Raw genomic sequence first — 12,525 nt, 5'->3', positions numbered from 1 at the left:
TGGGTGTTGTTGTAGTGTATTAAGATTGTGATTTTGTGCTGCTTTATAATAGTGAACGGTTATATAACTGATGGTGTAAATAAATGTATATTCTTTTACTTAGAAACCTTGAATCAGTGTTTGTTTGAATCATAGAAATTGTTGTCCTTTGTGTAACTTCTGGTACTGCTCACTTTACTCTTGAGATAAGTCTGGCCGCTCAGCCATCGCTACCACTTTACTGTGTAGTACAGGCTTGTACCAAAGGTGAAATTGTACTGACACTTGTAGTCCTAATTGTGTGTGGTGTTCCCAAAGGGTACTGCATATAATTCTGCCTAACAGGAAGCAATTTCGAAAGTGCTTTGGAAACTGTAATCAAGTAGCATGAGAAACACTGACCCTACCATAGAAGTAACACATGCGCAACATCTTCCCTTGTCCCCATGCCCCTCCATATTAGTGCTTTGTACCTCTTCACTCGTTTCCCTCCCCACCTTACGTTCTAACCTCTCCTGCAAAAGAAAATACATCAAACAACAACAAAAGGAAGGTTCCTTTAGGAACCACCTTTAACAGTTAAAAAATAGAACTAAAAAAGAAAATCTTATAGACTCCATCTACTTTACGTTTCTCAGTACATAGACTCAATAAGATGTTCCAACATTTCTATTAGCATTTTGTATTATGCTAATGGAAATAATGTGGCGTTCATCCCCTGTTCCAGGGACTGGAACGGGGATAACGGCCCGGCAGCCCAAGTTATCAGCCCAAGCAAAGTGAGGGCGGATAATGGGGTTCCGGACCATCACGCCCTGTTCCAGCCCCTGCAATGGCGGATGAAGACCATTAGCACCCCGGGTTCCCAAAGCAGTAGCCCGGGGTGCTAAAAAAAATAAAGGATTTTTCTTCCTGCACCCGGGACGCCTTTGGTGTCCCGCTGTAAGAAGGAACATTATTTTCCAAGATGGCCACCATGAAAGGGAAGGCAGGGCTGCGTACAGAGCCCTTCTTCCCTTTCCATGGCAGCCTGCAGAAGGTGAAGAGAGAACGCTATGACCATATTACCACGAGCACAATTTTTTTTCCCTTTCAAACCTATCCCCTTTTCGAATAAATTTACCACATAGCCGGTCCCAGGTGGACATGGCCACTTTAACCCCATTTGTCATCCCTCGTGGTCATGGCCAGTAGCCAGATTGTCCTGGTCACAACCTTATGCCATGACCCGGACAATCTGGCCACTGCCCATAGCAACAGGCTATACGTCAGTCACCAAAATCTATCACTATTTTTTGTACCTACATTATGACAAAAAATAAAACTCGGGCACATTTGCAAAACCATGCTTTAAGGTACTTGCCAATGCTCCTTGCATGAGTTTGCTGGAAATCCACCCATGGTTTATTTTGTCAAAGTGTCAAAATATATATACATACAATAGTCCTATAACTTAGACCCCACTTGACAAAACCCATTCAGACTTCAGACAAACATTCAAGGTTATGTCTATAATAATTCTGGAAACTTTTGTCCACATTCGTCAAACGGCAACAAATGTATAAGCCATTTAAAAATGTTGTGACCCCCCCTCTCATTTTTCCCCCTCTTGACAAAATCCCACCAAACTTTAAAACAACATTTATATCTAGATCTAAAATGTTTTTGGAAACGTTTGTGTAGATTCATCCAATGGCACCACATTTATAAGCCTTTACAATATTTTGAGACCCCCCCTGTAATTTTTCCCCCTCTTGACAGAATCCCACCAAACTTTGCAAAAGCATTCAGAATCATGGTTAGAATATGCCTCACCTCCCTGGAGATTGTTTGATAAGTTTGACAAGTGCAATGTTGTGCTCTTTAATATGTTTTTACTGTGATGTCCGTGGACACCAGCCGCTGTCTGCACCAACATGGCAGGCATTTCCAAAAATTTGACGCACTTCACACTTTTCAGCATCCAATCAGTGAGCGTGTCCGATGTCCGTGGACATCACGTCGCCCTCTAGGCCAATGGGACGCCCGTCCGCAGACCGAACAGGGAAGTGAGTCTGCGGATCGAACCCAGATATTACTTTTTTTTTTTACCTGCTTTTAGCCTATTATAAAGAAAACTACTGGGCGGATTTACACCAAATTTACAAAAGCACGCTTTTGAGACCAATCTGCCGCTCCTGCCACATTTGGTGAAAATCTGTCCAGCGGTTTAGGCTGTAGGCGTGAGCAATTTTCTATTGCCATTGCGTTTTTTGTAAAAGAAATTGGCACCCCCTATAACTTTGCTCCCCTTTGACGAAACCTCACCAAACTTACCCAAAAAAGACAGAGCCGGGCCATATACTTTTTTTTTGCCCAATTTGGTAATGATTCGTCCAGGGGAAGCGAAGTTATAAGCCTCCCAAAAAGTGCTCTTCCTATGAGTAACGGTGGCACTAAGATTGTTTTCCCCTTCCAGGGAGCTATGATCTGCTTTACTATGTAAGGGCATCAATGTGCAAGGTCCAGAAATTGCTGTGGATGTTAAGTGATTTATGTAGCACACACCTACCCACAAAGCAATGGTGTGCTGTACAATAGAGGGAATGGTATATAGTGTAGGAAAGAACAGCTTGCCAGTCTATGGTCCCTATTGTCAATGATGTAAACAAGACACCTATTCTTTGTACATGTCTCTATAACAATCTTATAACCAGGTTCTGCAGTTCCTTGCAGAGCAGAATTTTCTAGTCTTATCTGTTTTCTGCACAAAACATAAGGTTCCACCACTGGAATGTCTTGTTATTATTAATGATAATCAAATGTATTGTCTGCGGGTATCTGAACCTAATATCTTGCTTGGTAATTTTTCAAACATTAGACAAAAAGACATTGGCCCTCATTACGACCCTGGCGGAAAGTGACTGACCGGACCGCCACAGCGTAAATAGCGTTTCCGCCATTGCACGAAGGAGCAAAGTGCGGCCCATTCCGACCCATCGGGCACGAGCACCACGCCATGGCGTAAGTGCAAAGTCCGCGATGGCGGAAATGACCCCAAAACGGCCCACACCGCCGCCGTACGGCGCCCTAGGTGCAATACCGCCACCCCTCTTAGCGGTCACCGCAGTGTGCGCCTACCGGAAAGTACGGTGACCGGAAATATACGGAAACGGAAGTTAAAACATGGCCCCGGAACGGGCAACATCCCGCCGTACACCTATAAAACCACTAAAACCACACAACCACTAAAATCACTACCCTAAAACACACCCCAACCCGTCATCCACCCTAGCGAAACCAAGAAAAATGGGAAAAGTAGCGAAGAAAGCGTGCGACCGCAAGCGGCAGGTCCACTTCTCCCGTGAGGAACTCACCGTGCTAACAGAGACCCTCCAGGAGAATGCTGCCGTCGTCTTCTCCACGCAAATGACCAGAACGGCACTTGCAAACAAGAAGGCCATATGGGCTCTGGTGGCACAGCGGGTAAGTGCGGTGGGGACCGCACCCCACACCCCACAGCAATGCCGCAAGCGATGGGACGACCTGCGGATACGCGTCCGCAGCATACTCTCTGCCAACCGCAACATTGCCACAGCCACCGGGGGAGGTCCAGAATCACCCATCAAGTTGACCCCCTGGGAAGAAATCTGTGCGTCCACCATCGGAATGGAGAGCATAGAGGGAGTCGGAGGGATGGAGAAAGGAGTGCAGACATCCGAAGATTCAGGTAGGGGGGCCAAATAAAAAAATGCCAAATCCACACAGTCCATCCATGTGAAGTACCATGCGTCCACATAGTGCTACAGAAACACATGTCCAGGAGAACGTCCACACACATAGGCCTGATAGCGCACGTTAAAACCCACAATAAATACATAAATAATTAAAAACCCCTAAAACACGCACTACACGTGCAGCAGGCACACCCTAACTGCAGGCTGCCAAACAACTGCACCCTCACTCCACACACAAATGAAAGCACCTCCAAGGCCCCGACCCAAATCACCCTCAGGTACCACTCCAATGCATGTGATACAATGTCATTCCAATTCCCACAGACCCATCAATAACCCTCGCCCTCCTTTACTCCACCACAGGGTCCGATCCAAACGACGAGCTTCAGGACACCCCTACCAGCACACCTGCAAAGAGGGCCAAGACCAACGGCCAGAGACCCTCCACCTCAGCTGCACGCATCAAGACACGGCAGCAGCACAAATCAGGTGGCAGCACAGAGGAGGGAACATCAACAGGCACCCCAGCAGCCAGCATGGGCACACCACCACCACCACAGGTCCCCCCAATGGATGCCACAGAAGGCACTGCCTCTGGTGGCAGCAGCACCATAGGTGACACCCCATTGATGGCAGCATGCTCGGACACCGAAGACGGGGATGTCGAAGTCAGATCCATCCATGACCTGTCCCAATCCCCCTGTCTGTCCCATCCCGTACAACATGAGGATACCACGCAGGGGCACCCACAAGACGACGACTGGCCATCCCCCACAAGCCCTGTGGCAAGGCAACATGAGGACAACAGCCCCTCTGTGACACCCCCGCAAATGGCCATGGCCCAGCAGAGGCAACAGTCCCTCGACCAGTTAATCGTGCAACAGCAGCAAATGGCCACGCTCCTCAAGGACCATGCCGATGAATGTGGGGGCACTAAGGCAGACATAGAAACATCAACTGAGACACTTAGGGCAGAAATGGAGAGAGGTACAGAGACGCTAAGGGCACAAATGGAGAGAAGCACCGAGAGCCTGAGGGGGGAACTGCATGCGACGTCCAAAGACGTATGTGCCGAACTTGCCGCAGTGCGCCGTGTGCTCACTGAGCTCTCGCAAACCCTTAGGGACATGCATGGACGTGAGCAGGCAGAGACATCATCCGTTGCAAGTTCCGTCCAGGGCAGCCCCCAACGTAGATCTGGGAGGAACCTGCGCTCCACAGGCAGGGGTGCCCCTGATACCCGCAGAGGGGGCTTGCAATAGCGACAGCCCACTGACAATGAGCATCTTTGGACACTGGTGTTCGGGGGGGAGGTAGGAGGGTGGAGGGGGTGTGTTGGGCTCACTTGGGTGGCGGGTCGATAGGGTGTTCAACATGATATCACATATGCCATAAACAGTGCACGATCAACCAATGAGATGTGTGGACATTGATCTTTGTGTACTAGGCCATCATAGGCGTACAGTCCATATTGTGCATGTCCCAGACACACACAGTGCCACGAGTCCCGTGTCCATGTATCAGCCACCAGGCGTGAGTGCTAGAAGCATGCATCAATGAGATGCTGACGAATGTCACGGGCCTCCGGTGCCTCGCAGACTCCATGAGGTGCTGCCACATCCCCACCCTCATCATGACCATCATCAGGTGCTTGCAGTTCTGCGTCAGGGGGCATGGGCACATTTCTACGTACGCACATGTTGTGGAGCATGACACATGCCATCACCATCTTTGCAACCTTCTCATGGCGGTACAGGAGTGCCCCGCCAGACCTGCTGAGGCAGCGGAAACGAGTCTTCAGTAGGCCGAATGCCTGTTCAATGACTACACGGGTACGTGAGTGGGCATGGTTGTAGTCCTCCTCATGCTGGTCCCGTGGGTTCCGGACTGGTGTGAGGAGCCATCTCTTCAGTGGATACCCAGCATCACCTGTATGTGGACGAGAAACGCATGATGTGGAATGCCATTGCTACGTACGCACACCCCCCCCCCTTCCTGCCAGGTCATTGCCAAATCACATACCACACATATTCATGCATGTAATGAGACTCACCGAGTAGCCAGGATCTGTTCCCTGCGTGTCGCTCCATGTAGCGTGGTATTGTAGAGTTCCTCAAGACCATAGAATCATGGGTTGATCCAGGGAATCGGGCACAACAATGTGTAATGATCCTGTTGGAGTCACACACCATTTGTACATTCAGGGAATGAAATTGTTTTCGGTTGCGGTACTGGGCCTCCATGGCATGTGGGACGACCAATTCAACATGGGTGCAGTCGATGGCACCAATGCAACCCGGTATGCCGGCAAGTGCATGGAATCCCACTTTTGTGTTGGTAATTTCCTGCTCCGAGCGTGGTAGAGAGATGTAGTCGTCTGCGTGCTGCAGGAGGGCATCGAGCACTTGCAATAGTGTCCGTGAGAACAGTGGCTGAGAAATGCCATGCAACTGTCCGACTGTGTGCTGGTAGGTGCCTGTGGCCAGGAAGTGTAGTACAGACACCACCTTCAGTAGGGGTGGGATGGCGGTTGGGCTATCTATCATGCTGACAAGGTCAGCCTGTGTCATGTCCACAATGGCGGCTATGGTGTCCCGGTCCAGACGGTAGAGGGTGTGGATCTGCTCATCAGTGAGGTTGAACGGATGTGCTCGGAGGCGTGGGATTGCGGGCTGCCTGCGTGGTGGTAGTGGCTGTGCTGGCGGCCCTTGCTGGCCCTGCCTTGCCCTCCTCCTCCTCCTGCGTCTCCTCCGTGCGGCCGGTTGTAGTTGGTGTTCGTCTTCTTCTTGGAGTTGGAGTACTTGCAGTGCTATCAGGTCCCCCAGGGCCAACATCGCGAGTCCTGCCGGTAGCATTTCGGTGTGGTTGTGGGAGGAGACTGGCTGTGCAATTTATGTGTTTTCAGGCTGTATGGCCTCCACCTGTGGTGATTAATTCCACCTGTGCAAACTGCTCTCCCCTTTGGCCGGGCACGTCCCGCGCACAACGCTGCAATTCGGGGAATGGCATCTTGCTATTGCAATCATGTATTTGTACCCGATGGCCGTGTAAGATTGGTTGATATGTTCATTCTGCTGTGGTCCCATTGTTTCACATACTATCTGTGCAGTCGCGAACAGACTTGTGAAGGATCAGTGGAACGTAGTACTCGAGTAACGGTGGGCCCTCATGCATCACTGTACCGAGTTGCAACGACGGGCGGGGTGTCCCATTTGTGGGTGAAGACAGTTGCCATTTTCACACACAGCCGCACTCGATGGAATAATTAGTGATTTCAAACGGCCACAGATGCCTTTTCGACGTGATGTTGCAAATGAGGAATTCGAAGGGCGGCGCTTTCGGTTTCCAGCTAGCGGCGAGGAGATGCCCACAGGTCTGACTGCAAATATAACGTTCTATTGTTCAATGTCCTTGAGACAGGGGCCATGGCGAGGAAGCAATGATTGATATGAATAGTTTGGGATGCGCAATAGCTACGTGGCCGATGAGGCCGGCCGTTCCCAAATACATGTTACTTCACGACACTGGAATTACGGGCTGGGGCACTGTGGATTTTGCAGGCTGCATAACGCACAGACTCAATGGATGTTTCTAATGTCATGTGAGTAATTATTCAGGCGTTTTGATCCCGGGATGAGGGAATGATGGATGGATGCATGGGCAGGTGATTTGATACAGAGTTTGCCATGTACAGGGCTTCTTGGGATCTATCCGCCTCCCCTACGCTATGTGATGCAGGGCTGCCATAGTGGGACCATCATCTATCTGGCCTTGTTGAGCCCTCCCTGTCTCGACGCGCCCTCAGACACTTGTGTCCATGCACGTTAACATTCCCATCTGATGGATTCTGTTTTGACAGACGCATGCACAGGTACACTCGTTTGTGATGGTGTTTGCACCTCGATATAGATGGTTATGAGTCGCAAGTGGTTTTGGGGTGGTGATGATCCTTTGGAGTGGGCTAGCATGCATATGGCTGTGGATTTAGTGTGATCATTGAAGTGAGTTGTTGGAATGTAGTTCTGATGGCCATTCTGTTCTTTTTCTTTTCTTTTGGTTGACAGGTATCTCCTCCCCTTTTGCCACTGCCATCTGTATGCCACTCCTGCAGATGGGTTTTACTCCCGACACCTGCTGCTTCGTGTTAATCAGTGGAGCAGCATTACGATCTTATGGGACGATCGCCAATGGCCCACATGCCCTTACGCAGTACTGGTGGCTCGGAGCAACATTTCGGCCTTTCAGCTGGACTAGTGCCTCCCCATTGGGACGGCCCTGCGGTTGTGTGCGCTTCCATGTTGCCTTTTCGTACGTGAATGTGGCTCTGTGTACCATGAGGGAACAGGGCGTCACACAAGTAGTGGCTGGTCATTTCTTGCGGATGCAGCACACAATGGTGAAAAGTGTTTTGGAGTTCATGGCCTGATGGCTGTATGGGCTTGGTGATTTTGATGTGCATTAAATTTCTATTCTGATTTGGCCCGTGTAGCGTTTTTCTTTGCAAGTGATGTGGCATATGCCTATTTGGGGGGCGATGTATTGTGGGGAGATCTGCATTGGGTTCCAGCTTCGGAGTTTAGTTGCGTGGTACTGTACTGGGCGCGTTTGCCTACGAAGCCCGTGAGGTCAGGGATGGGGGCTGCCAATATGACAGTTTGAATGTTGTCATGCTCAGGGGCGGGGGATTGGGTTTTGTGTAACAGATGCCGGTCAGCCAGGTGGACTGGTGGAATGATGTGATTCTCAGAATATTGCTGGTCACAGGTGCCTGTGTTTGCGTGCGTTTCTTGGTGGGGGACTGTGGTCATGTCCATTGGGATGGCTTCTGTATTCGTGCCATCTGTGCCCTGCAGCTCCCATTGGCCCCTGTTGTGTTTCTTTTGTTCGTTGGCATGCATGGGTGACTTGTACATTTCAATGGTTGCATTGTGACTTCATTGCACCTACGGGGAGTTGTACTTTGTGGGCAGGGAGCGGTGTACAGGCACTCAGTGGGGCCGTTTACGGTTGATTCGCGATGCCGTACTTCTCACCATGGCGGAATGGTACATTCCGCCATGCTTCATGGCGTTAGGTACATGTCCGCTAGGGTCGGAATTGGCGTACCCTTGCGCCATGGTGGTGTTTGCGGTTTGGCATGGCGCGCGCGCGCGTGCTTGGTGCAGTTAGCGTTGGCGTTCACTACGGTGTCGCTAATGGCTTCGTACTTTGCGGTGACGGGTCATAGTCGCACCGAGCGCTATTCGATGGCGGTATTGCATTTCCGCCATCGTTTTCCGAATTCCGCCAGGGTCGTAATGAGGGCCATTGTGCCAAGGGACAGAACCTTGGACTCGTAAATCAAAGGAGATAGAAGGCACAAAAGGTGTGAAAGCCTTTATCACACCCGTCATAAATCTGATGTACCTAGGAAGCCCCTGTGTTCTTCCTGCCTTCCTGCCTGCCTTGACCCCCCATAACGGACAAATACCTTTCACTTTTGGACACTACCCTCCACCGTATGTATTGTGTATATCGCTACTTCTGCCACACTACAGTTGACTGTTTTTATGCTTCTTTTTACTTGTACACATCTTTTTTCCTAAATGTTAATGTCTTTTACCTTTCTTCTGTATATATTGTACAGCACTGTAACCTAATCTGAGCATGTCCTTGTTACTTTTTGCACCCTGATACCCCCGGGTGTGGCGCACATTATAAATAATAAAACAAACAAATAAACAAACAAGCACACGGCCCAGTGGCTTAGGCATTACATTTGTCATCATGTTTTAGGGCTTTTGCACTCTTGTCGACCTATCTATATTATGCAACACTCTAGGACTCTAATTCTTTAACCACCAGATCTACACGTGTCTTCGGGTTATCTTTGGACACGGAGCGAGATTCCGAGGCTGCATTACACACCCAGTTCCACTATAGAACGGGTTGCTAAGGAAAGGACATGACAAAGTCAGCATGTAGTTGCATGACTGATGAATAGGACTGAGCCTTGGGTTGCCATAACTATGATGATTGCATCAGACTCGGCTTTGCAGACTGATCTCAACTGTACGCGGACCCTCTTCGGTATCACAGCGGGAGTCCTGCACCGACCTCTTATAGACAGCCACAAGCAGAATATTCCTCCGACCTAGCCACGTACGTGGTGCCCTTTTTTTTACTTATGTACTTTGTATGCACCGATTGTAGATTACAAACAGCCACGACGGATGGCTGTATTCTGACTCACTTCGAACACATAGGGCCTCATTACGAGTTTGGAGGGAGCCCTGGAGCTATTAGCTCCATGGCTGCCTCCAAACCGGGCTCCTTTACCGGGTTCCTGCAACAGGGATTTACCGGGTCATTCCGACATAGGAGGACCCGGTAAGTCCTCCTTTCAGGAACCATTCCCCATTCCCATTTGAGCCCCCATAGGCCTCAATGGGAATGGGGAGGGAGGTAACAACGGGCACATTACAAGTGTCCCATTGTTGCCTCCCTCTTCCCCTCGCGGGACCCGAAAAAGACATCTGGTTTTACCAGACGTCTGATCCGGGTCCTGCAAAGGGAAACTCGTAATCGGCGCTCCCGTGATGAAGGGGGCCAGTCCTTTACCGCCCCCCTTCATTACGAGAGCGCCACCCTTATAATGAGGCCCAGAAACTTTGCTCTGATGCCCAGAAGCATGCGCTCTCTACCAATCTTCAAAGAGGTATGGGCAAATTCAAAATATGGGCACTCATTAAACCCCCAACGCCTTTGACAACTGCATTATGAATGCATGGCGTCCTCAAATTCTCACGCTGGGGTGAGTCACGTTCTTCTTCCTATTACATTCTTTGAACGATATCAGTGTAATACGGAATGACACGTTTCCCTGCTTGCTTTCCCACTGACCAAGCAGGGTTCAACATACTGCTGCGGGATGGTGTCCATACTGTGGACACTAGAGGCCTGTTAGATACGACACTGGCCAGCATGGGGAGCTTTCCCAATTCCTCTCTCATTACTAATATATGATCGTTCTCTGACCTCGTCCCCAGATCTAAGAATCTCAGATCTAGGAGTAAGGGGATATGACAAACAACACACAGCTGCAGGACCACTTCCTGCAGCTGAATTTCAAGTGCAGTACTGGCTCCATTGCCACCTTTGGCCACCGAGAGGGGAGAAGATGCCTGAAGCACCCTCTCCCTATTCATAGGGTAAGCCTAATAGGGTGACAAAATGACTTTCAAACATTTAAGTTAGTTTCTGACATGATACTAAAATGCAATTACTTGTTCTTTCCGGGTCTTCGGACATGCCCTGAGGAAGGTGACTTTACCACCATTTTTGACTGCCAAAACGTGTAACACTTGGGTCTCTGACTAGCTGTCAGGACTCCCCCTAATACCTTTGTGATGCCACACACAATTTGGCAGACCCTATATCAAAAATACTATAGTACTTAAGAGTATTTAAGACATCCTAGGTGATGCCAAGAAAAAGAGATACGAACAGAACTGATAACAAAATGATTGAATGATTTGGTCAAATATTGATTCTTGTTACAACTAATAATGGTTATATAGATAAAAACAAAAAGGAAAACCAAATGACTACACAATTTGGTTCTACGTCGCCTGACAAAAATTTTGGGAAAGAAGTACATTTATATTTGACCAATTTTGGATATAGCTGATCCTTAATTTTCTCTATATCTTACCTACATATATTTTGTACGCTTTCTTCACCGTTTTGGTATTGAGGGAGTCTTGCCAAGATAAAGGTTATCACACCTTTTGGGTCTTCTATCTCCTTTGATTTACGAATCCAAGGTTCTGTCCCTTGGGACAATGTCACATTTTGTCTAATGTTTGATTTGTGTTGTATTACATTTGACATTACATGTCTGTCTTCAATAGATTGTTTGAATGTTTCCTTTTTTAACTTTTCTACAACCACTATAAAAAAAAGTTGTTGTGTCTTTGTACTTTGGAGTTTCATACCAGAAAAATACCAAGCAGGATATTAGGTTTAGATACCCGCAGACACTAAATTTAATTATCAATAAGAATAATAAGAAGTTGCAGTGGTGGAACCTTATGTTGGGTGTAGATATATTACCCCAGCCACCGCTGTTAGTAGGGGTTCTTCCTGCCTATGTCTACCACTTTTCTGTTTTCTGATCTTCTCCTTCTTGCACTTTTTGAGTTCCACTACTGTGTTACCTTGGCTCCTGGTGTTGTGTTGTCCTCCTGAGACGATGATCATCTCGTCGAAGTACGATTGTGTCTTGGACATTGAACTTTGTAGGTGTTGAATGCTGTCTTGAAGGTGATGCAAGCTTGGTGGCATGACCAGCCTAATGCCCTGGATGTGGGAAAACCTGTTGAGAGAAACTCTGTGCAGTTTATTTGGATCTATGTACGGTTTTTGTTGGTGCGTTCTGCCTCTGGTGCCTTGTGCACAGCCCATTTTGCCATTCTTCCCAGTGCCCTGATTGTCCCTTCATGTCCCGCACTGCTTGCCTCATCATGCGGGGGAGATCCCCACAACCTCCCCACCAGCCATCCACAACCTCTCTTTCATACATAGGGCCTCATTACGACCCAGGCGTTAAGGGTTAACGCCGTCGTTAACCCTTAACGCCTATTCTGATTTTAACGGCTGCTCTTAGCAGCCATTAAAATCCATGGCGCTAACCTGCCATGATGCTAATTACGCCACCGTAATTTACGGTGGCGTAATAAGCGCCTTCCCCACTCCCATTATGCCCTATGGGGCAAAAATGGGAATGGGGAAGGGAAAATGGGAAATGGGGATTTACCGCCCCACTCACCTTGGAATGGGGCGGTAAATC

The sequence above is a fragment of the Ambystoma mexicanum genome, chromosome 5p (genome assembly GCF_040938575.1).
Source record: "Ambystoma mexicanum isolate Mex_15411 chromosome 5p, UKY_AmexF1_1, whole genome shotgun sequence".
NCBI lineage: Eukaryota > Metazoa > Chordata > Amphibia > Caudata > Ambystomatidae > Ambystoma > Ambystoma mexicanum.
This window is presented reverse-complemented; position numbering follows the sequence as displayed.